The sequence below is a fragment of the Oncorhynchus nerka genome, unplaced genomic scaffold, assembly GCF_034236695.1.
Source record: "Oncorhynchus nerka isolate Pitt River unplaced genomic scaffold, Oner_Uvic_2.0 unplaced_scaffold_1944, whole genome shotgun sequence".
Lineage (NCBI taxonomy): Eukaryota > Metazoa > Chordata > Actinopteri > Salmoniformes > Salmonidae > Oncorhynchus > Oncorhynchus nerka.
In genome coordinates, this window is record NW_027039382.1 from 20,099 (window position 1) to 38,141 (window position 18,043).

Below are 18,043 nucleotides of genomic sequence, written 5' to 3' on the forward strand. Positions count from 1 at the left end.
ACTTTCTAGAAAGACCAAAACCTAGGAAAAAACCTAGAGAGGAACCAGGCTGTGAGGGGTGGCCAGTCATCGTCTGGCTGTTCAGGGTAGCGATTATAACAAAACATGGCCAAGATGTTCAAATGTTCATGGATGACCAGCAGGGTCAGCTGAACTTCTTACCATCTAGGTTATGGCTTTTGGAATTACTTGTCCACTTTCGATAGCTCAGTTGGTAGAGCGGAGGACTGTAGGTGATAATTGTTGGAATCCTTAGGTCGCTGGTTCAAATCCGGCTCCAAGGAGAGTCTTGTGGCTTGCTCCAACTTTTGACATCAGTGCACTTTGATTTGTGTTTGACAAACATATTATCTTTCCCTGAGATCGCTGAATTCATAACTTGTTGACCTTCCATAGGACAGTTGGTAAAGTCGCGGAGTGTATTTGAAAGTGCAACAATCCTTATGTCACTGGCTCACACTGGCTCAAAGGAGGATAACTTTTTCAGCGGTTTTTGACAGCAGTGCACTGTAACTTGACAATCAAATCAATCAAATATTTTTATAAAGTCCTTCTTACATCAGCTGATGTCACAAAGTGCTGTACAGAAACCCAGCCTAAAACCCCAAACAGCAAGCAATGCAGGTGTAGACGCACGGTGGCTAGGAAAAACTTTCTAGAAAGACCAAAACCTAGGAAAAAACCTAGAGAGGAACCAGGCTGTGAGGGTGGCCAGTCATCGTCTGGCTGTTCAGGGTAGCGATTATAACAAAACATGGCCAAGATGTTCAAATGTTCATGGATGACCAGCAGGGTCAGCTGAACTTCTTACCATCTAGGTTATGGCTTTTGGAGTTACTTGTCCACCTTCGATAGCTCAGTTGGTAGAGCGGAGGACTGTAGGTGATAATTGTAGGAATCCTTAGGTCGCTGGTTCAAATCCGGCTCGAAGGAGAGTCGTTTTTCTTGTGGCTTGCTCCAACTTTTGACAGCAGTGCACTTTGATTTGTGTTTGACAAACATATTATCTTTCCCTGAGATCGCTGAATTCATAACTTGTTGACCTTCCATAGGACAGTTGGTAAAGTCGCGGAGTGTATTTGAAAGTGCAACAATCCTTATGTCACTGGCTCACACTGGCTCAAAGGAGGATAACTTTTTCAGCGGTTTTTGACAGCAGTGCACTGTAACTTGACAATCAAATCAATCAAATATTTTTATAAAGTCCTTCTTACATCAGCTGATGTCACAAAGTGCTGTACAGAAACCCAGCCTAAAACCCCAAACAGCAAGCAATGCAGGTGTAGACGCACGGTGGCTAGGAAAAACTTTCTAGAAAGACCAAAACCTAGGAAAAAACCTAGAGAGGAACCAGGCTGTGAGGGTGGCCAGTCATCGTCTGGCTGTTCAGGGTAGCGATTATAACAAAACATGGCCAAGATGTTCAAATGTTCATGGATGACCAGCAGGGTCAGCTGAACTTCTTACCATCTAGGTTATGGCTTTTGGATTTACTTGTCCACCTTCGATAGCTCAGTTGGTAGAGCGGAGGACTGTAGGTGATAATTGTAGGAATCCTTAGGTCGCTGGTTCAAATCCGGCTCGAAGGAGTGTCTTTTTTCTTGTGGCTTGCTCCAACTTTTGACAGCAGTGCACTTTGATTTGTGTTTGACAAACATATTATCTTTCCCTGAGATCGCTGAATTCATAACTTGTTGACCTTCCATAGGACAGTTGGTAAAGTCGCGGAGTGTATTTGAAAGTGCAACAATCCTTATGTCACTGGCTCACACTGGCTCAAAGGAGGATAACTTTTTCAGCGGTTTTTGACAGCAGTGCACTGTAACTTGACAATCAAATCAATCAAATATTTTTACAAAGTCCTTCTTACATCAGCTGATGTCACAAAGTGCTGTACAGAAACCCAGCCTAAAACCCCAAACAGCAAGCAATGCAGGTGTAGACGCACGGTGGCTAGGAAAAACTTTCTAGAAAGACCAAAACCTAGGAAAAAACCTAGAGAGGAACCAGGCTGTGAGGGGTGGCCAGTCATCGTCTGGCTGTTCAGGGTAGCGATTATAACAAAACATGGCCAAGATGTTCAAATGTTCATGGATGACCTGCAGGGTCAGCTGAACTTCTTACCATCTAGGTTATGGCTTTTGGATTTACTTGTCCACCTTCGATAGCTCAGTTGGTAGAGCGGAGGACTGTAGGTGATAATTGTAGGAATCCTTAGGTCGCTGGTTCAAATCCGGCTCGAAGGAGAGTCTTGTGGCTTGCTCCAACTTTTGACAGCAGTGCACTTTGATTTGTGTTTGACAAACATATTATCTTTCCCTGAGATCGCTGAATTCATAACTTGTTGACCTTCCATAGGACAGTTGGTAAAGTCGCGGAGTGTATTTGAAAGTGCAACAATCCTTATGTCACTGGCTCACACTGGCTCAAAGGAGGATAACTTTTTCAGCGGTTTTTGACAGCAGTGCACTGTAACTTGACAATCAAATCAATCAAATATTTTTATAAAGTCCTTCTTACATCAGCTGATGTCACAAAGTGCTGTACAGAAACCCAGCCTAAAACCCCAAACAGCAAGCAATGCAGGTGTAGACGCACGGTGGCTAGGAAAAACTTTCTAGAAAGACCAAAACCTAGGAAAAAACCTAGAGAGGAACCAGGCTGTGAGGGGTGGCCAGTCATCGTCTGGCTGTTCAGGGTAGCGATTATAACAAAACATGGCCAAGATGTTCAAATGTTCATGGATGACCAGCAGGGTCAGCTGAACTTCTTACCATCTAGGTTATGGCTTTTGGATTTACTTGTCCACCTTCGATAGCTCAGTTGGTAGAGCGGAGGACTGTAGGTGATAATTGTAGGAATCCTTAGGTCGCTGGTTCAAATCCGGCTCGAAAGGAGTGTCTTTTTTCTTGTGGCTTGCTCCAACTTTTGACAGCAGTGCACTTTGATTTGTGTTTGACAAACATATTATCTTTCCCTGAGATCGCTGAATTCATAACTTGTTGACCTTCCATAGGACAGTTGGTAAAGTCGCGGAGTGTATTTGAAAGTGCAACAATCCTTATGTCACTGGCTCACACTGGCTCAAAGGAGGATAACTTTTTCAGCGGTTTTTGACAGCAGTGCACTGTAACTTGACAATCAAATCAATCAAATATTTTTATAAAGTCCTTCTTACATCAGCTGATGTCACAAAGTGCTGTACAGAAACCCAGCCTAAAACCCCAAACAGCAAGCAATGCAGGTGTAGACGCACGGTGGCTAGGAAAAACTTTCTAGAAAGACCAAAACCTAGGAAAAAACCTAGAGAGGAACCAGGCTGTGAGGGGTGGCCAGTCATCGTCTGGCTGTTCAGGGTAGCGATTATAACAAAACATGGCCAAGATGTTCAAATGTTCATGGATGACCAGCAGGGTCAGCTGAACTTCTTACCATCTAGGTTATGGCTTTTAGATTTACTTGTCCACCTTCGATAGCTCAGTTGGTAGAGCGGAGGACTGTAGGTGATAATTGTAGGAATCCTTAGGTCGCTGGTTCAAATCCGGCTCGAAGGAGTGTCTTGTGGCTTGCTCCAACTTTTGACAGCAGTGCACTTTGATTTGTGTTTGACAAACATATTATCTTTCCCTGAGATCGCTGAATTCATAACTTGTTGACCTTCCATAGGACAGTTGGTAAAGTCGCGGAGTGTATTTGAAAGTGCAACAATCCTTATGTCACTGGCTCACACTGGCTCAAAGGAGGATAACTTTTTCAGCGGTTTTTGACAGCAGTGCACTGTAACTTGACAATCAAATCAATCAAATATTTTTATAAAGTCCTTCTTACATCAGCTGATGTCACAAAGTGCTGTACAGAAACCCAGCCTAAAACCCCAAACAGCAAGCAATGCAGGTGTAGACGCACGGTGGCTAGGAAAAACTTTCTAGAAAGACCAAAACCTAGGAAAAAACCTAGAGAGGAACCAGGCTGTGAGGGGTGGCCAGTCATCGTCTGGCTGTTCAGGGTAGCGATTATAACAAAACATGGCCAAGATGTTCAAATGTTCATGGATGACCAGCAGGGTCAGCTGAACTTCTTACCATCTAGGTTATGGCTTTTGGATTTACTTGTCCACCTTCGATAGCTCAGTTGGTAGAGCGGAGGACTGTAGGTGATAATTGTAGGAATCCTTAGGTCGCTGGTTCAAATCCGGCTCGAAGGAGAGTCTTTTTTCTTGTGGCTTGCTCCAACTTTTGACAGCAGTGCACTTTGATTTGTGTTTGACAAACATATTATCTTTCCCTGAGATCGCTGAATTCATAACTTGTTGACCTTCCATAGGACAGTTGGTAAAGTCGCGGAGTGTATTTGAAAGTGCAACAATCCTTATGTCACTGGCTCACACTGGCTCAAAGGAGGATAACTTTTTCAGCGGTTTTTGACAGCAGTGCACTGTAACTTGACAATCAAATCAATCAAATATTTTTATAAAGTCCTTCTTACATCAGCTGATGTCACAAAGTGCTGTACAGAAACCCAGCCTAAAACCCCAAACAGCAAGCAATGCAGGTGTAGACGCACGGTGGCTAGGAAAAACTTTCTAGAAAGACCAAAACCTAGGAAAAAACCTAGAGAGGAACCAGGCTGTGAGGGGTGGCCAGTCATCGTCTGGCTGTTCAGGGTAGCGATTATAACAAAACATGGCCAAGATGTTCAAATGTTCATGGATGACCAGCAGGGTCAGCTGAACTTCTTACCATCTAGGTTATGGCTTTTGGAGTTACTTGTCCACCTTCGATAGCTCAGTTGGTAGAGCGGAGGACTGTAGGTGATAATTGTAGGAATCCTTAGGTCGCTGGTTCAAATCCGGCTCGAAGGAGAGTCTTTTTTCTTGTGGCTTGCTCCAACTTTTGACAGCAGTGCACTTTGACTTGTGTTTGACAAACATATTATCTTTCCCTGAGATCGCTGAATTCATAACTTGTTGACCTTCCATAGGACAGTTGGTAAAGTCGCGGAGTGTATTTGAAAGTGCAACAATCCTTATGTCACTGGCTCACACTGGCTCAAAGGAGGATAACTTTTTCAGCGGTTTTTGACAGCAGTGCACTGTAACTTGACAATCAAATCAATCAAATATTTTTATAAAGTCCTTCTTACATCAGCTGATGTCACAAAGTGCTGTACAGAAACCCAGCCTAAAACCCCAAACAGCAAGCAATGCAGGTGTAGACGCACGGTGGCTAGGAAAAACTTTCTAGAAAGACCAAAACCTAGGAAAAAACCTAGAGAGGAACCAGGCTGTGAGGGGTGGCCAGTCATCGTCTGGCTGTTCAGGGTAGCGATTATAACAAAACATGGCCAAGATGTTCAAATGTTCATGGATGACCAGCAGGGTCAGCTGAACTTCTTACCATCTAGGTTATGGCTTTTGGATTTACATGTCCACCTTCGATAGCTCAGTTGGTAGAGCGGAGGACTGTAAGTGATAATTGTAGGAATCCTTAGGTCGCTGGTTCAAATCCGGCTCGAAGGAGAGTCTTTTTTCTTGTGGTTTGCTCCAACCTTTGACAGCAGTGCACTTTGACTTGTGTTTGACAAACATATTACCTTTCCCTGAGATCGCTGAATTCATAACTTGTTGACCTTCCATAGGACAGTTGGTAAAGTCGCGGAGTTTATTTGAAAGTGCAACAATCCTTATGTCACTGGCTCACACTGGCTCAAAGGAGGATAACTTTTTCAGCGGTTTTTGACAGCAGTGCACTGTAACTTGACAATCAAATCAATCAAATATTTTTATAAAGTCCTTCTTACATCAGCTGATGTCACAAAGTGCTGTACAGAAACCCAGCCTAAAACCCCAAACAGCAAGCAATGCAGGTGTAGACGCACGGTGGCTAGGAAAAACTTTCTAGAAAGACCAAAACCTAGGAAAAAACCTAGAGAGGAACCAGGCTGTGAGGGGTGGCCAGTCATCGTCTGGCTGTTCAGGGTAGCGATTATAACAAAACATGGCCAAGATGTTCAAATGTTCATGGATGACCAGCAGGGTCAGCTGAACTTCTACCATCTAGGTTATGGCTTTTGGAGTTACTTGTCCACCTTCGATAGCTCAGTTGGTAGAGCGGAGGACTGTAGGTGATAATTGTAGGAATCCTTAGGTCGCTGGTTCAAATCCGGCTCGAAGGAGAGTCTTTTTTCTTGTGGCTTGCTCCAACTTTTGACAGCAGTGCACTTTGACTTGTGTTTGACAAACATATTATCTTTCCCTGAGATCGCTGAATTCATAACTTGTTGAACTTCCATAGGACAGTCGGTAAAGTCGCGGAGTGTATTTGAAAGTGCAACAATCCTTATGTCACTGGCTCACACTGGCTCAAAGGAGGATAACTTTTTCAGCGGTTTTTGACAGCAGTGCACTGTAACTTGACAATCAAATCAATCAAATATTTTTATAAAGTCCTTCTTACATCAGCTGATGTCACAAAGTGCTGTACAGAAACCCAGCCTAAAACCCCAAACAGCAAGCAATGCAGGTGTAGACGCACGGTGGCTAGGAAAAACTTTCTAGAAAGACCAAAACCTAGGAAAAAACCTAGAGAGGAACCAGGCTGTGAGGGGTGGCCAGTCATCGTCTGGCTGTTCAGGGTAGCGATTATAACAAAACATGGCCAAGATGTTCAAATGTTCATGGATGACCAGCAGGGTCAGCTGAACTTCTTACCATCTAGGTTATGGCTTTTGGAGTTACTTGTCCACCTTCGATAGCTCAGTTGGTAGAGCGGAGGACTGTAGGTGATAATTGTAGGAATCCTTAGGTCGCTGGTTCAAATCCGGCTCGAAGGAGAGTCTTGTGGCTTGCTCCAACTTTTGACAGCAGTGCACTTTGACTTGTGTTTGACAAACATATTATCTTTCCCTGAGATCGCTGAATTCATAACTTGTTGAACTTCCATAGGACAGTTGGTAAAGTCGCGGAGTGTATTTGAAAGTGCAACAATCCTTATGTCACTGGCTCACACTGGCTCAAAGGAGGATAACTTTTTCAGCGGTTTTTGACAGCAGTGCACTGTAACTTGACAATCAAATCAATCAAATATTTTTATAAAGTCCTTCTTACATCAGCTGATGTCACAAAGTGCTGTACAGAAACCCAGCCTAAAACCCCAAACAGCAAGCAATGCAGGTGTAGACGCACGGTGGCTAGGAAAAACTTTCTAGAAAGACCAAAACCTAGGAAAAAACCTAGAGAGGAACCAGGCTGTGAGGGGTGGCCAGTCATCGTCTGGCTGTTCAGGGTAGCGATTATAACAAAACATGGCCAAGATGTTCAAATGTTCATGGATGACCAGCAGGGTCAGCTGAACTTCTTACCATCTAGGTTATGGCTTTTGGAGTTACTTGTCCACCTTCGATAGCTCAGTTGGTAGAGCGGAGGACTGTAGGTGATAATTGTAGGAATCCTTAGGTCGCTGGTTCAAATCCGGCTCGAAGGAGAGTCTTGTGGCTTGCTCCAACTTTTGACAGCAGTGCACTTTGACTTGTGTTTGACAAACATATTATCTTTCCCTGAGATCGCTGAATTCATAACTTGTTGAACTTCCATAGGACAGTCGGTAAAGTCGCGGAGTGTATTTGAAAGTGCAACAATCCTTATGTCACTGGCTCACACTGGCTCAAAGGAGGATAACTTTTTCAGCGGTTTTTGACAGCAGTGCACTGTAACTTGACAATCAAATCAATCAAATATTTTTATAAAGTCCTTCTTACATCAGCTGATGTCACAAAGTGCTGTACAGAAACCCAGCCTAAAACCCCAAACAGCAAGCAATGCAGGTGTAGACGCACGGTGGCTAGGAAAAACTTTCTAGAAAGACCAAAACCTAGGAAAAAACCTAGAGAGGAACCAGGCTGTGAGGGGTGGCCAGTCATCGTCTGGCTGTTCAGGGTAGCGATTATAACAAAACATGGCCAAGATGTTCAAATGTTCATGGATGACCAGCAGGGTCAGCTGAACTTCTTACCATCTAGGTTATGGCTTTTGGAGTTACTTCCACCTTCGATAGCTCAGTTGGTAGAGCGGAGGACTGTAGGTGATAATTGTAGGAATCCTTAGGTCGCTGGTTCAAATCCGGCTCGAAGGAGAGTCTTGTGGCTTGCTCCAACTTTTGACAGCAGTGCACTTTGACTTGTGTTTGACAAACATATTATCTTTCCCTGAGATCGCTGAATTCATAACTTGTTGAACTTCCATAGGACAGTCGGTAAAGTCGCGGAGTGTATTTGAAAGTGCAACAATCCTTATGTCACTGGCTCACACTGGCTCAAAGGAGGATAACTTTTTCAGCGGTTTTTGACAGCAGTGCACTGTAACTTGACAATCAAATCAATCAAATATTTTTATAAAGTCCTTCTTACATCAGCTGATGTCACAAAGTGCTGTACAGAAACCCAGCCTAAAACCCCAAACAGCAAGCAATGCAGGTGTAGACGCACGGTGGCTAGGAAAAACTTTCTAGAAAGACCAAAACCTAGGAAAAAACCTAGAGAGGAACCAGGCTGTGAGGGGTGGCCAGTCATCGTCTGGCTGTTCAGGGTAGCGATTATAACAAAACATGGCCAAGATGTTCAAATGTTCATGGATGACCAGCAGGGTCAGCTGAACTTCTTACCATCTAGGTTATGGCTTTTGGAGTTACTTGTCCACCTTCGATAGCTCAGTTGGTAGAGCGGAGGACTGTAGGTGATAATTGTAGGAATCCTTAGGTCGCTGGTTCAAATCCGGCTCGAAGGAGAGTCTTGTGGCTTGCTCCAACTTTTGACAGCAGTGCACTTTGACTTGTGTTTGACAAACATATTATCTTTCCCTGAGATCGCTGAATTCATAACTTGTTGAACTTCCATAGGACAGTCGGTAAAGTCGCGGAGTGTATTTGAAAGTGCAACAATCCTTATGTCACTGGCTCACACTGGCTCAAAGGAGGATAACTTTTTCAGCGGTTTTTGACAGCAGTGCACTGTAACTTGACAATCAAATCAATCAAATATTTTTATAAAGTCCTTCTTACATCAGCTGATGTCACAAAGTGCTGTACAGAAACCCAGCCTAAAACCCCAAACAGCAAGCAATGCAGGTGTAGACGCACGGTGGCTAGGAAAAACTTTCTAGAAAGACCAAAACCTAGGAAAAAACCTAGAGAGGAACCAGGCTGTGAGGGGTGGCCAGTCATCGTCTGGCTGTTCAGGGTAGCGATTATAACAAAACATGGCCAAGATGTTCAAATGTTCATGGATGACCAGCAGGGTCAGCTGAACTTCTTACCATCTAGGTTATGGCTTTTGGTCTTACTTGTCCACCTTCGATAGCTCAGTTGGTAGAGCGGAGGACTGTAGGTGATAATTGTAGGAATCCTTAGGTCGCTGGTTCAAATCCGGCTCGAAGGAGAGTCTTGTGGCTTGCTCCAACTTTTGACAGCAGTGCACTTTGACTTGTGTTTGACAAACATATTATCTTTCCCTGAGATCGCTGAATTCATAACTTGTTGAACTTCCATAGGACAGTCGGTAAAGTCGCGGAGTGTATTTGAAAGTGCAACAATCCTTATGTCACTGGCTCACACTGGCTCAAAGGAGGATAACTTTTTCAGCGGTTTTTGACAGCAGTGCACTGTAACTTGACAATCAAATCAATCAAATATTTTTATAAAGTCCTTCTTACATCAGCTGATGTCACAAAGTGCTGTACAGAAACCCAGCCTAAAACCCCAAACAGCAAGCAATGCAGGTGTAGACGCACGGTGGCTAGGAAAAACTTTCTAGAAAGACCAAAACCTAGGAAAAAACCTAGAGAGGAACCAGGCTGTGAGGGGTGGCCAGTCATCGTCTGGCTGTTCAGGGTAGCGATTATAACAAAACATGGCCAAGATGTTCAAATGTTCATGGATGACCAGCAGGGTCAGCTGAACTTCTTACCATCTAGGTTATGGCTTTTGGAGTTACTTGTCCACCTTCGATAGCTCAGTTGGTAGAGGAGGAGGACTGTAGGTGATAATTGTAGGAATCCTTAGGTCGCTGGTTCAAATCCGGCTCGAAGGAGAGTCTTTTTTCTTGTGGCTTGCTCCAACTTTTGACAGCAGTGCACTTTGACTTGTGTTTGACAAACATATTATCTTTCCCTGAGATCGCTGAATTCATAACTTGTTGAACTTCCATAGGACAGTCGGTAAAGTCGCGGAGTGTATTTGAAAGTGCAACAATCCTTATGTCACTGGCTCACACTGGCTCAAAGGAGGATAACTTTTTCAGCGGTTTTTGACAGCAGTGCACTGTAACTTGACAATCAAATCAATCAAATATTTTTATAAAGTCCTTCTTACATCAGCTGATGTCACAAAGTGCTGTACAGAAACCCAGCCTAAAACCCCAAACAGCAAGCAATGCAGGTGTAGACGCACGGTGGCTAGGAAAAACTTTCTAGAAAGACCAAAACCTAGGAAAAAACCTAGAGAGGAACCAGGCTGTGAGGGGTGGCCAGTCATCGTCTGGCTGTTCAGGGTAGCGATTATAACAAAACATGGCCAAGATGTTCAAATGTTCATGGATGACCAGCAGGGTCAGCTGAACTTCTTACCATCTAGGTTATGGCTTTTGGAGTTACTTGTCCACCTTCGATAGCTCAGTTGGTAGAGCGGAGGACTGTAGGTGATAATTGTAGGAATCCTTAGGTCGCTGGTTCAAATCCGGCTCGAAGGAGAGTCTTTTTTCTTGTGGCTTGCTCCAACTTTTGACAGCAGTGCACTTTGACTTGTGTTTGACAAACATATTATCTTTCCCTGAGATCGCTGAATTCATAACTTGTTGAACTTCCATAGGACAGTCGGTAAAGTCGCGGAGTGTATTTGAAAGTGCAACAATCCTTATGTCACTGGCTCACACTGGCTCAAAGGAGGATAACTTTTTCAGCGGTTTTTGACAGCAGTGCACTGTAACTTGACAATCAAATCAATCAAATATTTTTATAAAGTCCTTCTTACATCAGCTGATGTCACAAAGTGCTGTACAGAAACCCAGCCTAAAACCCCAAACAGCAAGCAATGCAGGTGTAGACGCACGGTGGCTAGGAAAAACTTTCTAGAAAGACCAAAACCTAGGAAAAAACCTAGAGAGGAACCAGGCTGTGAGGGGTGGCCAGTCATCGTCTGGCTGTTCAGGGTAGCGATTATAACAAAACATGGCCAAGATGTTCAAATGTTCATGGATGACCAGCAGGGTCAGCTGAACTTCTTACCATCTAGGTTATGGCTTTTGGAGTTACTTGTCCACCTTCGATAGCTCAGTTGGTAGAGCGGAGGACTGTAGGTGATAATTGTAGGAATCCTTAGGTCGCTGGTTCAAATCCGGCTCGAAGGAGAGTCTTGTGGCTTGCTCCAACTTTTGACAGCAGTGCACTTTGACTTGTGTTTGACAAACATATTATCTTTCCCTGAGATCGCTGAATTCATAACTTGTTGAACTTCCATAGGACAGTCGGTAAAGTCGCGGAGTGTATTTGAAAGTGCAACAATCCTTATGTCACTGGCTCACACTGGCTCAAAGGAGGATAACTTTTTCAGCGGTTTTTGACAGCAGTGCACTGTAACTTGACAATCAAATCAATCAAATATTTTTATAAAGTCCTTCTTACATCAGCTGATGTCACAAAGTGCTGTACAGAAACCCAGCCTAAAACCCCAAACAGCAAGCAATGCAGGTGTAGACGCACGGTGGCTAGGAAAAACTTTCTAGAAAGACCAAAACCTAGGAAAAAACCTAGAGAGGAACCAGGCTGTGAGGGGTGGCCAGTCATCGTCTGGCTGTTCAGGGTAGCGATTATAACAAAACATGGCCAAGATGTTCAAATGTTCATGGATGACCAGCAGGGTCAGCTGAACTTCTTACCATCTAGGTTATGGCTTTTGGAGTTACTTGTCCACCTTCGATAGCTCAGTTGGTAGAGCGGAGGACTGTAGGTGATAATTGTAGGAATCCTTAGGTCGCTGGTTCAAATCCGGCTCGAAGGAGAGTCTTTTTTCTTGTGGCTTGCTCCAACTTTTGACAGCAGTGCACTTTGACTTGTGTTTGACAAACATATTATCTTTCCCTGAGATCGCTGAATTCATAACTTGTTGAACTTCCATAGGACAGTCGGTAAAGTCGCGGAGTGTATTTGAAAGTGCAACAATCCTTATGTCACTGGCTCACACTGGCTCAAAGGAGGATAACTTTTTCAGCGGTTTTTGACAGCAGTGCACTGTAACTTGACAATCAAATCAATCAAATATTTTTATAAAGTCCTTCTTACATCAGCTGATGTCACAAAGTGCTGTACAGAAACCCAGCCTAAAACCCCAAACAGCAAGCAATGCAGGTGTAGACGCACGGTGGCTAGGAAAAACTTTCTAGAAAGACCAAAACCTAGGAAAAAACCTAGAGAGGAACCAGGCTGTGAGGGGTGGCCAGTCATCGTCTGGCTGTTCAGGGTAGCGATATATAACAAAACATGGCCAAGATGTTCAAATGTTCATGGATGACCAGCAGGGTCAGCTGAACTTCTTACCATCTAGGTTATGGCTTTTGGAGTTACTTGTCCACCTTCGATAGCTCAGTTGGTAGAGCGGAGGACTGTAGGTGATAATTGTAGGAATCCTTAGGTCGCTGGTTCAAATCCGGCTCGAAGGAGAGTCTTTTTTCTTGTGGCTTGCTCCAACTTTTGACAGCAGTGCACTTTGACTTGTGTTTGACAAACATATTATCTTTCCCTGAGATCGCTGAATTCATAACTTGTTGAACTTCCATAGGACAGTCGGTAAAGTCGCGGAGTGTATTTGAAAGTGCAACAATCCTTATGTCACTGGCTCACACTGGCTCAAAGGAGGATAACTTTTTCAGCGGTTTTTGACAGCAGTGCACTGTAACTTGACAATCAAATCAATCAAATATTTTTATAAAGTCCTTCTTACATCAGCTGATGTCACAAAGTGCTGTACAGAAACCCAGCCTAAAACCCCAAACAGCAAGCAATGCAGGTGTAGACGCACGGTGGCTAGGAAAAACTTTCTAGAAAGACCAAAACCTAGGAAAAAACCTAGAGAGGAACCAGGCTGTGAGGGGTGGCCAGTCATCGTCTGGCTGTTCAGGGTAGCGATTATAACAAAACATGGCCAAGATGTTCAAATGTTCATGGATGACCAGCAGGGTCAGCTGAACTTCTTACCATCTAGGTTATGGCTTTTGGAGTTACTTGTCCACCTTCGATAGCTCAGTTGGTAGAGCGGAGGACTGTAGGTGATAATTGTAGGAATCCTTAGGTCGCTGGTTCAAATCCGGCTCGAAGGAGAGTCTTGTGGCTTGCTCCAACTTTTGACAGCAGTGCACTTTGACTTGTGTTTGACAAACATATTATCTTTCCCTGAGATCGCTGAATTCATAACTTGTTGAACTTCCATAGGACAGTCGGTAAAGTCGCGGAGTGTATTTGAAAGTGCAACAATCCTTATGTCACTGGCTCACACTGGCTCAAAGGAGGATAACTTTTTCAGCGGTTTTTGACAGCAGTGCACTGTAACTTGACAATCAAATCAATCAAATATTTTTATAAAGTCCTTCTTACATCAGCTGATGTCACAAAGTGCTGTACAGAAACCCAGCCTAAAACCCCAAACAGCAAGCAATGCAGGTGTAGACGCACGGTGGCTAGGAAAAACTTTCTAGAAAGACCAAAACCTAGGAAAAAACCTAGAGAGGAACCAGGCTGTGAGGGGTGGCCAGTCATCGTCTGGCTGTTCAGGGTAGCGATTATAACAAAACATGGCCAAGATGTTCAAATGTTCATGGATGACCAGCAGGGTCAGCTGAACTTCTTACCATCTAGGTTATGGCTTTTGGAGTTACTTGTCCACCTTCGATAGCTCAGTTGGTAGAGCGGAGGACTGTAGGTGATAATTGTAGGAATCCTTAGGTCGCTGGTTCAAATCCGGCTCGAAGGAGAGTCTTGTGGCTTGCTCCAACTTTTGACAGCAGTGCACTTTGACTTGTGTTTGACAAACATATTATCTTTCCCTGAGATCGCTGAATTCATAACTTGTTGAACTTCCATAGGACAGTCGGTAAAGTCGCGGAGTGTATTTGAAAGTGCAACAATCCTTATGTCACTGGCTCACACTGGCTCAAAGGAGGATAACTTTTTCAGCGGTTTTTGACAGCAGTGCACTGTAACTTGACAATCAAATCAATCAAATATTTTTATAAAGTCCTTCTTACATCAGCTGATGTCACAAAGTGCTGTACAGAAACCCAGCCTAAAACCCCAAACAGCAAGCAATGCAGGTGTAGACGCACGGTGGCTAGGAAAAACTTTCTAGAAAGACCAAAACCTAGGAAAAAACCTAGAGAGGAACCAGGCTGTGAGGGGTGGCCAGTCATCGTCTGGCTGTTCAGGGTAGCGATTATAACAAAACATGGCCAAGATGTTCAAATGTTCATGGATGACCAGCAGGGTCAGCTGAACTTCTTACCATCTAGGTTATGGCTTTTGGAGTTACTTGTCCACCTTCGATAGCTCAGTTGGTAGAGCGGAGGACTGTAGGTGATAATTGTAGGAATCCTTAGGTCGCTGGTTCAAATCCGGCTCGAAGGAGAGTCTTGTGGCTTGCTCCAACTTTTGACAGCAGTGCACTTTGACTTGTGTTTGACAAACATATTATCTTTCCCTGAGATCGCTGAATTCATAACTTGTTGAACTTCCATAGGACAGTCGGTAAAGTCGCGGAGTGTATTTGAAAGTGCAACAATCCTTATGTCACTGGCTCACACTGGCTCAAAGGAGGATAACTTTTTCAGCGGTTTTTGACAGCAGTGCACTGTAACTTGACAATCAAATCAATCAAATATTTTTATAAAGTCCTTCTTACATCAGCTGATGTCACAAAGTGCTGTACAGAAACCCAGCCTAAAACCCCAAACAGCAAGCAATGCAGGTGTAGACGCACGGTGGCTAGGAAAAACTTTCTAGAAAGACCAAAACCTAGGAAAAAACCTAGAGAGGAACCAGGCTGTGAGGGGTGGCCAGTCATCGTCTGGCTGTTCAGGGTAGCGATTATAACAAAACATGGCCAAGATGTTCAAATGTTCATGGATGACCAGCAGGGTCAGCTGAACTTCTTACCATCTAGGTTATGGCTTTTGGAGTTACTTGTCCACCTTCGATAGCTCAGTTGGTAGAGCGGAGGACTGTAGGTGATAATTGTAGGAATCCTTAGGTCGCTGGTTCAAATCCGGCTCGAAGGAGAGTCTTGTGGCTTGCTCCAACTTTTGACAGCAGTGCACTTTGACTTGTGTTTGACAAACATATTATCTTTCCCTGAGATCGCTGAATTCATAACTTGTTGAACTTCCATAGGACAGTCGGTAAAGTCGCGGAGTGTATTTGAAAGTGCAACAATCCTTATGTCACTGGCTCACACTGGCTCAAAGGAGGATAACTTTTTCAGCGGTTTTTGACAGCAGTGCACTGTAACTTGACAATCAAATCAATCAAATATTTTTATAAAGTCCTTCTTACATCAGCTGATGTCACAAAGTGCTGTACAGAAACCCAGCCTAAAACCCCAAACAGCAAGCAATGCAGGTGTAGACGCACGGTGGCTAGGAAAAACTTTCTAGAAAGACCAAAACCTAGGAAAAAACCTAGAGAGGAACCAGGCTGTGAGGGGTGGCCAGTCATCGTCTGGCTGTTCAGGGTAGCGATTATAACAAAACATGGCCAAGATGTTCAAATGTTCATGGATGACCAGCAGGGTCAGCTGAACTTCTTACCATCTAGGTTATGTCTTTTAGAGTTACTTGTCCACCTTCGATAGCTCAGTTGGTAGAGCGGAGGACTGTAGGTGATAATTGTAGGAATCCTTAGGTCGCTGGTTCAAATCCGGCTCGAAGGAGAGTCTTTTTCTTGTGGCTTGCTCCAACTTTGACAGCAGTGCACTTTGACTTGTGTTTGACAAACATATTATCTTTCCCTGAGATCGCTGAATTCATAACTTGTTGAACTTCCATAGGACAGTCGGTAAAGTCGCGGAGTGTATTTGAAAGTGCAACAATCCTTATGTCACTGGCTCACACTGGCTCAAAGGAGGATAACTTTTTCAGCGGTTTTTGACAGCAGTGCACTGTAACTTGACAATCAAATCAATCAAATATTTTTATAAAGTCCTTCTTACATCAGCTGATGTCACAAAGTGCTGTACAGAAACCCAGCCTAAAACCCCAAACAGCAAGCAATGCAGGTGTAGACGCACGGTGGCTAGGAAAAACTTTCTAGAAAGACCAAAACCTAGGAAAAAACCTAGAGAGGAACCAGGCTGTGAGGGGTGGCCAGTCATCGTCTGGCTGTTCAGGGTAGCGATTATAACAAAACATGGCCAAGATGTTCAAATGTTCATGGATGACCAGCAGGGTCAGCTGAACTGAACTTCTTACCATCTAGGTTATGGCTTTTGGAGTTACTTGTCCACCTTCGATAGCTCAGTTGGTAGAGCGGAGGACTGTAGGTGATAATTGTAGGAATCCTTAGGTCGCTGGTTCAAATCCGGCTCGAAGGAGAGTCTTGTGGCTTGCTCCAACTTTTGACAGCAGTGCACTTTGACTTGTGTTTGACAAACATATTATCTTTCCCTGAGATCGCTGAATTCATAACTTGTTGAACTTCCATAGGACAGTCGGTAAAGTCGCGGAGTGTATTTGAAAGTGCAACAATCCTTATGTCACTGGCTCACACTGGCTCAAAGGAGGATAACTTTTTCAGCGGTTTTTGACAGCAGTGCACTGTAACTTGACAATCAAATCAATCAAATATTTTTATAAAGTCCTTCTTACATCAGCTGATGTCACAAAGTGCTGTACAGAAACCCAGCCTAAAACCCCAAACAGCAAGCAATGCAGGTGTAGACGCACGGTGGCTAGGAAAAACTTTCTAGAAAGACCAAAACCTAGGAAAAAACCTAGAGAGGAACCAGGCTGTGAGGGGTGGCCAGTCATCGTCTGGCTGTTCAGGGTAGCGATTATAACAAAACATGGCCAAGATGTTCAAATGTTCATGGATGACCAGCAGGGTCAGCTGAACTTCTTACCATCTAGGTTATGGCTTTTGGAGTTACTTGTCCACCTTCGATAGCTCAGTTGGTAGAGCGGAGGACTGTAGGTGATAATTGTAGGAATCCTTAGGTCGCTGGTTCAAATCCGGCTCGAAGGAGAGTCTTGTGGCTTGCTCCAACTTTTGACAGCAGTGCACTTTGACTTGTGTTTGACAAACATATTATCTTTCCCTGAGATCGCTGAATTCATAACTTGTTGAACTTCCATAGGACAGTCGGTAAAGTCGCGGAGTGTATTTGAAAGTGCAACAATCCTTATGTCACTGGCTCACACTGGCTCAAAGGAGGATAACTTTTTCAGCGGTTTTTGACAGCAGTGCACTGTAACTTGACAATCAAATCAATCAAATATTTTTATAAAGTCCTTCTTACATCAGCTGATGTCACAAAGTGCTGTACAGAAACCCAGCCTAAAACCCCAAACAGCAAGCAATGCAGGTGTAGACGCACGGTGGCTAGGAAAAACTTTCTAGAAAGACCAAAACCTAGGAAAAAACCTAGAGAGGAACCAGGCTGTGAGGGGTGGCCAGTCATCGTCTGGCTGTTCAGGGTAGCGATTATAACAAAACATGGCCAAGATGTTCAAATGTTCATGGATGACCAGCAGGGTCAGCTGAACTTCTTACCATCTAGGTTATGGCTTTTGATTTACTTGTCCACCTTCGATAGCTCAGTTGGTAGAGCGGAGGACTGTAGGTGATAATTGTAGGAATCCTTAGGTCGCTGGTTCAAATCCGGCTCGAAGGAGAGTCTTTTTTCTTGTGGCTTGCTCCAACTTTTGACAGCAGTGCACTTTGACTTGTGTTTGACAAACATATTATCTTTCCCTGAGATCGCTGAATTCATAACTTGTTGAACTTCCATAGGACAGT

General features: G+C 43.9%; 26 non-coding genes across 26 annotated transcripts; all 26 read left to right on the forward strand.

The window, feature by feature from the left end:
• Positions 1 to 845: 845 nt before the first annotated feature.
• Positions 846 to 933, forward strand: trnay-gua (transfer RNA tyrosine (anticodon GUA)). Its single transcript is given in 2 exon segments — positions 846 to 882; positions 898 to 933. It is a non-coding gene; the product is annotated as a tRNA-Tyr (tRNA).
• Positions 934 to 1,501: 568 nt separating this feature from the next.
• trnay-gua (transfer RNA tyrosine (anticodon GUA)) lies at positions 1,502 to 1,589 on the forward strand. Its single transcript is given in 2 exon segments — positions 1,502 to 1,538; positions 1,554 to 1,589. It is a non-coding gene; the product is annotated as a tRNA-Tyr (tRNA).
• A 569-nt stretch (positions 1,590 to 2,158) lies between these two features.
• trnay-gua (transfer RNA tyrosine (anticodon GUA)) lies at positions 2,159 to 2,246 on the forward strand. Its single transcript is given in 2 exon segments — positions 2,159 to 2,195; positions 2,211 to 2,246. It is a non-coding gene; the product is annotated as a tRNA-Tyr (tRNA).
• A 562-nt stretch (positions 2,247 to 2,808) lies between these two features.
• trnay-gua (transfer RNA tyrosine (anticodon GUA)) lies at positions 2,809 to 2,896 on the forward strand. The gene is given in 2 exon segments: positions 2,809 to 2,845; positions 2,861 to 2,896. It is a non-coding gene; the product is annotated as a tRNA-Tyr (tRNA).
• Positions 2,897 to 3,466: 570 nt separating this feature from the next.
• trnay-gua (transfer RNA tyrosine (anticodon GUA)) lies at positions 3,467 to 3,554 on the forward strand. Its single transcript is given in 2 exon segments — positions 3,467 to 3,503; positions 3,519 to 3,554. It is a non-coding gene; the product is annotated as a tRNA-Tyr (tRNA).
• A 562-nt stretch (positions 3,555 to 4,116) lies between these two features.
• Positions 4,117 to 4,204, forward strand: trnay-gua (transfer RNA tyrosine (anticodon GUA)). Its single transcript is given in 2 exon segments — positions 4,117 to 4,153; positions 4,169 to 4,204. It is a non-coding gene; the product is annotated as a tRNA-Tyr (tRNA).
• A 569-nt stretch (positions 4,205 to 4,773) lies between these two features.
• trnay-gua (transfer RNA tyrosine (anticodon GUA)) lies at positions 4,774 to 4,861 on the forward strand. The gene is given in 2 exon segments: positions 4,774 to 4,810; positions 4,826 to 4,861. It is a non-coding gene; the product is annotated as a tRNA-Tyr (tRNA).
• Positions 4,862 to 5,430: 569 nt separating this feature from the next.
• On the forward strand, positions 5,431 to 5,518 carry trnay-gua (transfer RNA tyrosine (anticodon GUA)). Its single transcript is given in 2 exon segments — positions 5,431 to 5,467; positions 5,483 to 5,518. It is a non-coding gene; the product is annotated as a tRNA-Tyr (tRNA).
• A 568-nt stretch (positions 5,519 to 6,086) lies between these two features.
• On the forward strand, positions 6,087 to 6,174 carry trnay-gua (transfer RNA tyrosine (anticodon GUA)). The gene is given in 2 exon segments: positions 6,087 to 6,123; positions 6,139 to 6,174. It is a non-coding gene; the product is annotated as a tRNA-Tyr (tRNA).
• A 569-nt stretch (positions 6,175 to 6,743) lies between these two features.
• trnay-gua (transfer RNA tyrosine (anticodon GUA)) lies at positions 6,744 to 6,831 on the forward strand. Its single transcript is given in 2 exon segments — positions 6,744 to 6,780; positions 6,796 to 6,831. It is a non-coding gene; the product is annotated as a tRNA-Tyr (tRNA).
• A 562-nt stretch (positions 6,832 to 7,393) lies between these two features.
• On the forward strand, positions 7,394 to 7,481 carry trnay-gua (transfer RNA tyrosine (anticodon GUA)). Its single transcript is given in 2 exon segments — positions 7,394 to 7,430; positions 7,446 to 7,481. It is a non-coding gene; the product is annotated as a tRNA-Tyr (tRNA).
• A 560-nt stretch (positions 7,482 to 8,041) lies between these two features.
• On the forward strand, positions 8,042 to 8,129 carry trnay-gua (transfer RNA tyrosine (anticodon GUA)). Its single transcript is given in 2 exon segments — positions 8,042 to 8,078; positions 8,094 to 8,129. It is a non-coding gene; the product is annotated as a tRNA-Tyr (tRNA).
• Positions 8,130 to 8,691: 562 nt separating this feature from the next.
• trnay-gua (transfer RNA tyrosine (anticodon GUA)) lies at positions 8,692 to 8,779 on the forward strand. Its single transcript is given in 2 exon segments — positions 8,692 to 8,728; positions 8,744 to 8,779. It is a non-coding gene; the product is annotated as a tRNA-Tyr (tRNA).
• A 562-nt stretch (positions 8,780 to 9,341) lies between these two features.
• On the forward strand, positions 9,342 to 9,429 carry trnay-gua (transfer RNA tyrosine (anticodon GUA)). Its single transcript is given in 2 exon segments — positions 9,342 to 9,378; positions 9,394 to 9,429. It is a non-coding gene; the product is annotated as a tRNA-Tyr (tRNA).
• Positions 9,430 to 10,649: 1,220 nt separating this feature from the next.
• trnay-gua (transfer RNA tyrosine (anticodon GUA)) lies at positions 10,650 to 10,737 on the forward strand. Its single transcript is given in 2 exon segments — positions 10,650 to 10,686; positions 10,702 to 10,737. It is a non-coding gene; the product is annotated as a tRNA-Tyr (tRNA).
• A 569-nt stretch (positions 10,738 to 11,306) lies between these two features.
• trnay-gua (transfer RNA tyrosine (anticodon GUA)) lies at positions 11,307 to 11,394 on the forward strand. Its single transcript is given in 2 exon segments — positions 11,307 to 11,343; positions 11,359 to 11,394. It is a non-coding gene; the product is annotated as a tRNA-Tyr (tRNA).
• A 562-nt stretch (positions 11,395 to 11,956) lies between these two features.
• Positions 11,957 to 12,044, forward strand: trnay-gua (transfer RNA tyrosine (anticodon GUA)). Its single transcript is given in 2 exon segments — positions 11,957 to 11,993; positions 12,009 to 12,044. It is a non-coding gene; the product is annotated as a tRNA-Tyr (tRNA).
• A 570-nt stretch (positions 12,045 to 12,614) lies between these two features.
• trnay-gua (transfer RNA tyrosine (anticodon GUA)) lies at positions 12,615 to 12,702 on the forward strand. Its single transcript is given in 2 exon segments — positions 12,615 to 12,651; positions 12,667 to 12,702. It is a non-coding gene; the product is annotated as a tRNA-Tyr (tRNA).
• Positions 12,703 to 13,271: 569 nt separating this feature from the next.
• On the forward strand, positions 13,272 to 13,359 carry trnay-gua (transfer RNA tyrosine (anticodon GUA)). Its single transcript is given in 2 exon segments — positions 13,272 to 13,308; positions 13,324 to 13,359. It is a non-coding gene; the product is annotated as a tRNA-Tyr (tRNA).
• A 562-nt stretch (positions 13,360 to 13,921) lies between these two features.
• Positions 13,922 to 14,009, forward strand: trnay-gua (transfer RNA tyrosine (anticodon GUA)). The gene is given in 2 exon segments: positions 13,922 to 13,958; positions 13,974 to 14,009. It is a non-coding gene; the product is annotated as a tRNA-Tyr (tRNA).
• A 562-nt stretch (positions 14,010 to 14,571) lies between these two features.
• trnay-gua (transfer RNA tyrosine (anticodon GUA)) lies at positions 14,572 to 14,659 on the forward strand. Its single transcript is given in 2 exon segments — positions 14,572 to 14,608; positions 14,624 to 14,659. It is a non-coding gene; the product is annotated as a tRNA-Tyr (tRNA).
• Positions 14,660 to 15,221: 562 nt separating this feature from the next.
• trnay-gua (transfer RNA tyrosine (anticodon GUA)) lies at positions 15,222 to 15,309 on the forward strand. Its single transcript is given in 2 exon segments — positions 15,222 to 15,258; positions 15,274 to 15,309. It is a non-coding gene; the product is annotated as a tRNA-Tyr (tRNA).
• A 562-nt stretch (positions 15,310 to 15,871) lies between these two features.
• trnay-gua (transfer RNA tyrosine (anticodon GUA)) lies at positions 15,872 to 15,959 on the forward strand. The gene is given in 2 exon segments: positions 15,872 to 15,908; positions 15,924 to 15,959. It is a non-coding gene; the product is annotated as a tRNA-Tyr (tRNA).
• Positions 15,960 to 16,531: 572 nt separating this feature from the next.
• On the forward strand, positions 16,532 to 16,619 carry trnay-gua (transfer RNA tyrosine (anticodon GUA)). Its single transcript is given in 2 exon segments — positions 16,532 to 16,568; positions 16,584 to 16,619. It is a non-coding gene; the product is annotated as a tRNA-Tyr (tRNA).
• A 562-nt stretch (positions 16,620 to 17,181) lies between these two features.
• trnay-gua (transfer RNA tyrosine (anticodon GUA)) lies at positions 17,182 to 17,269 on the forward strand. The gene is given in 2 exon segments: positions 17,182 to 17,218; positions 17,234 to 17,269. It is a non-coding gene; the product is annotated as a tRNA-Tyr (tRNA).
• A 561-nt stretch (positions 17,270 to 17,830) lies between these two features.
• trnay-gua (transfer RNA tyrosine (anticodon GUA)) lies at positions 17,831 to 17,918 on the forward strand. The gene is given in 2 exon segments: positions 17,831 to 17,867; positions 17,883 to 17,918. It is a non-coding gene; the product is annotated as a tRNA-Tyr (tRNA).
• Positions 17,919 to 18,043: the final 125 nt, after the last annotated feature.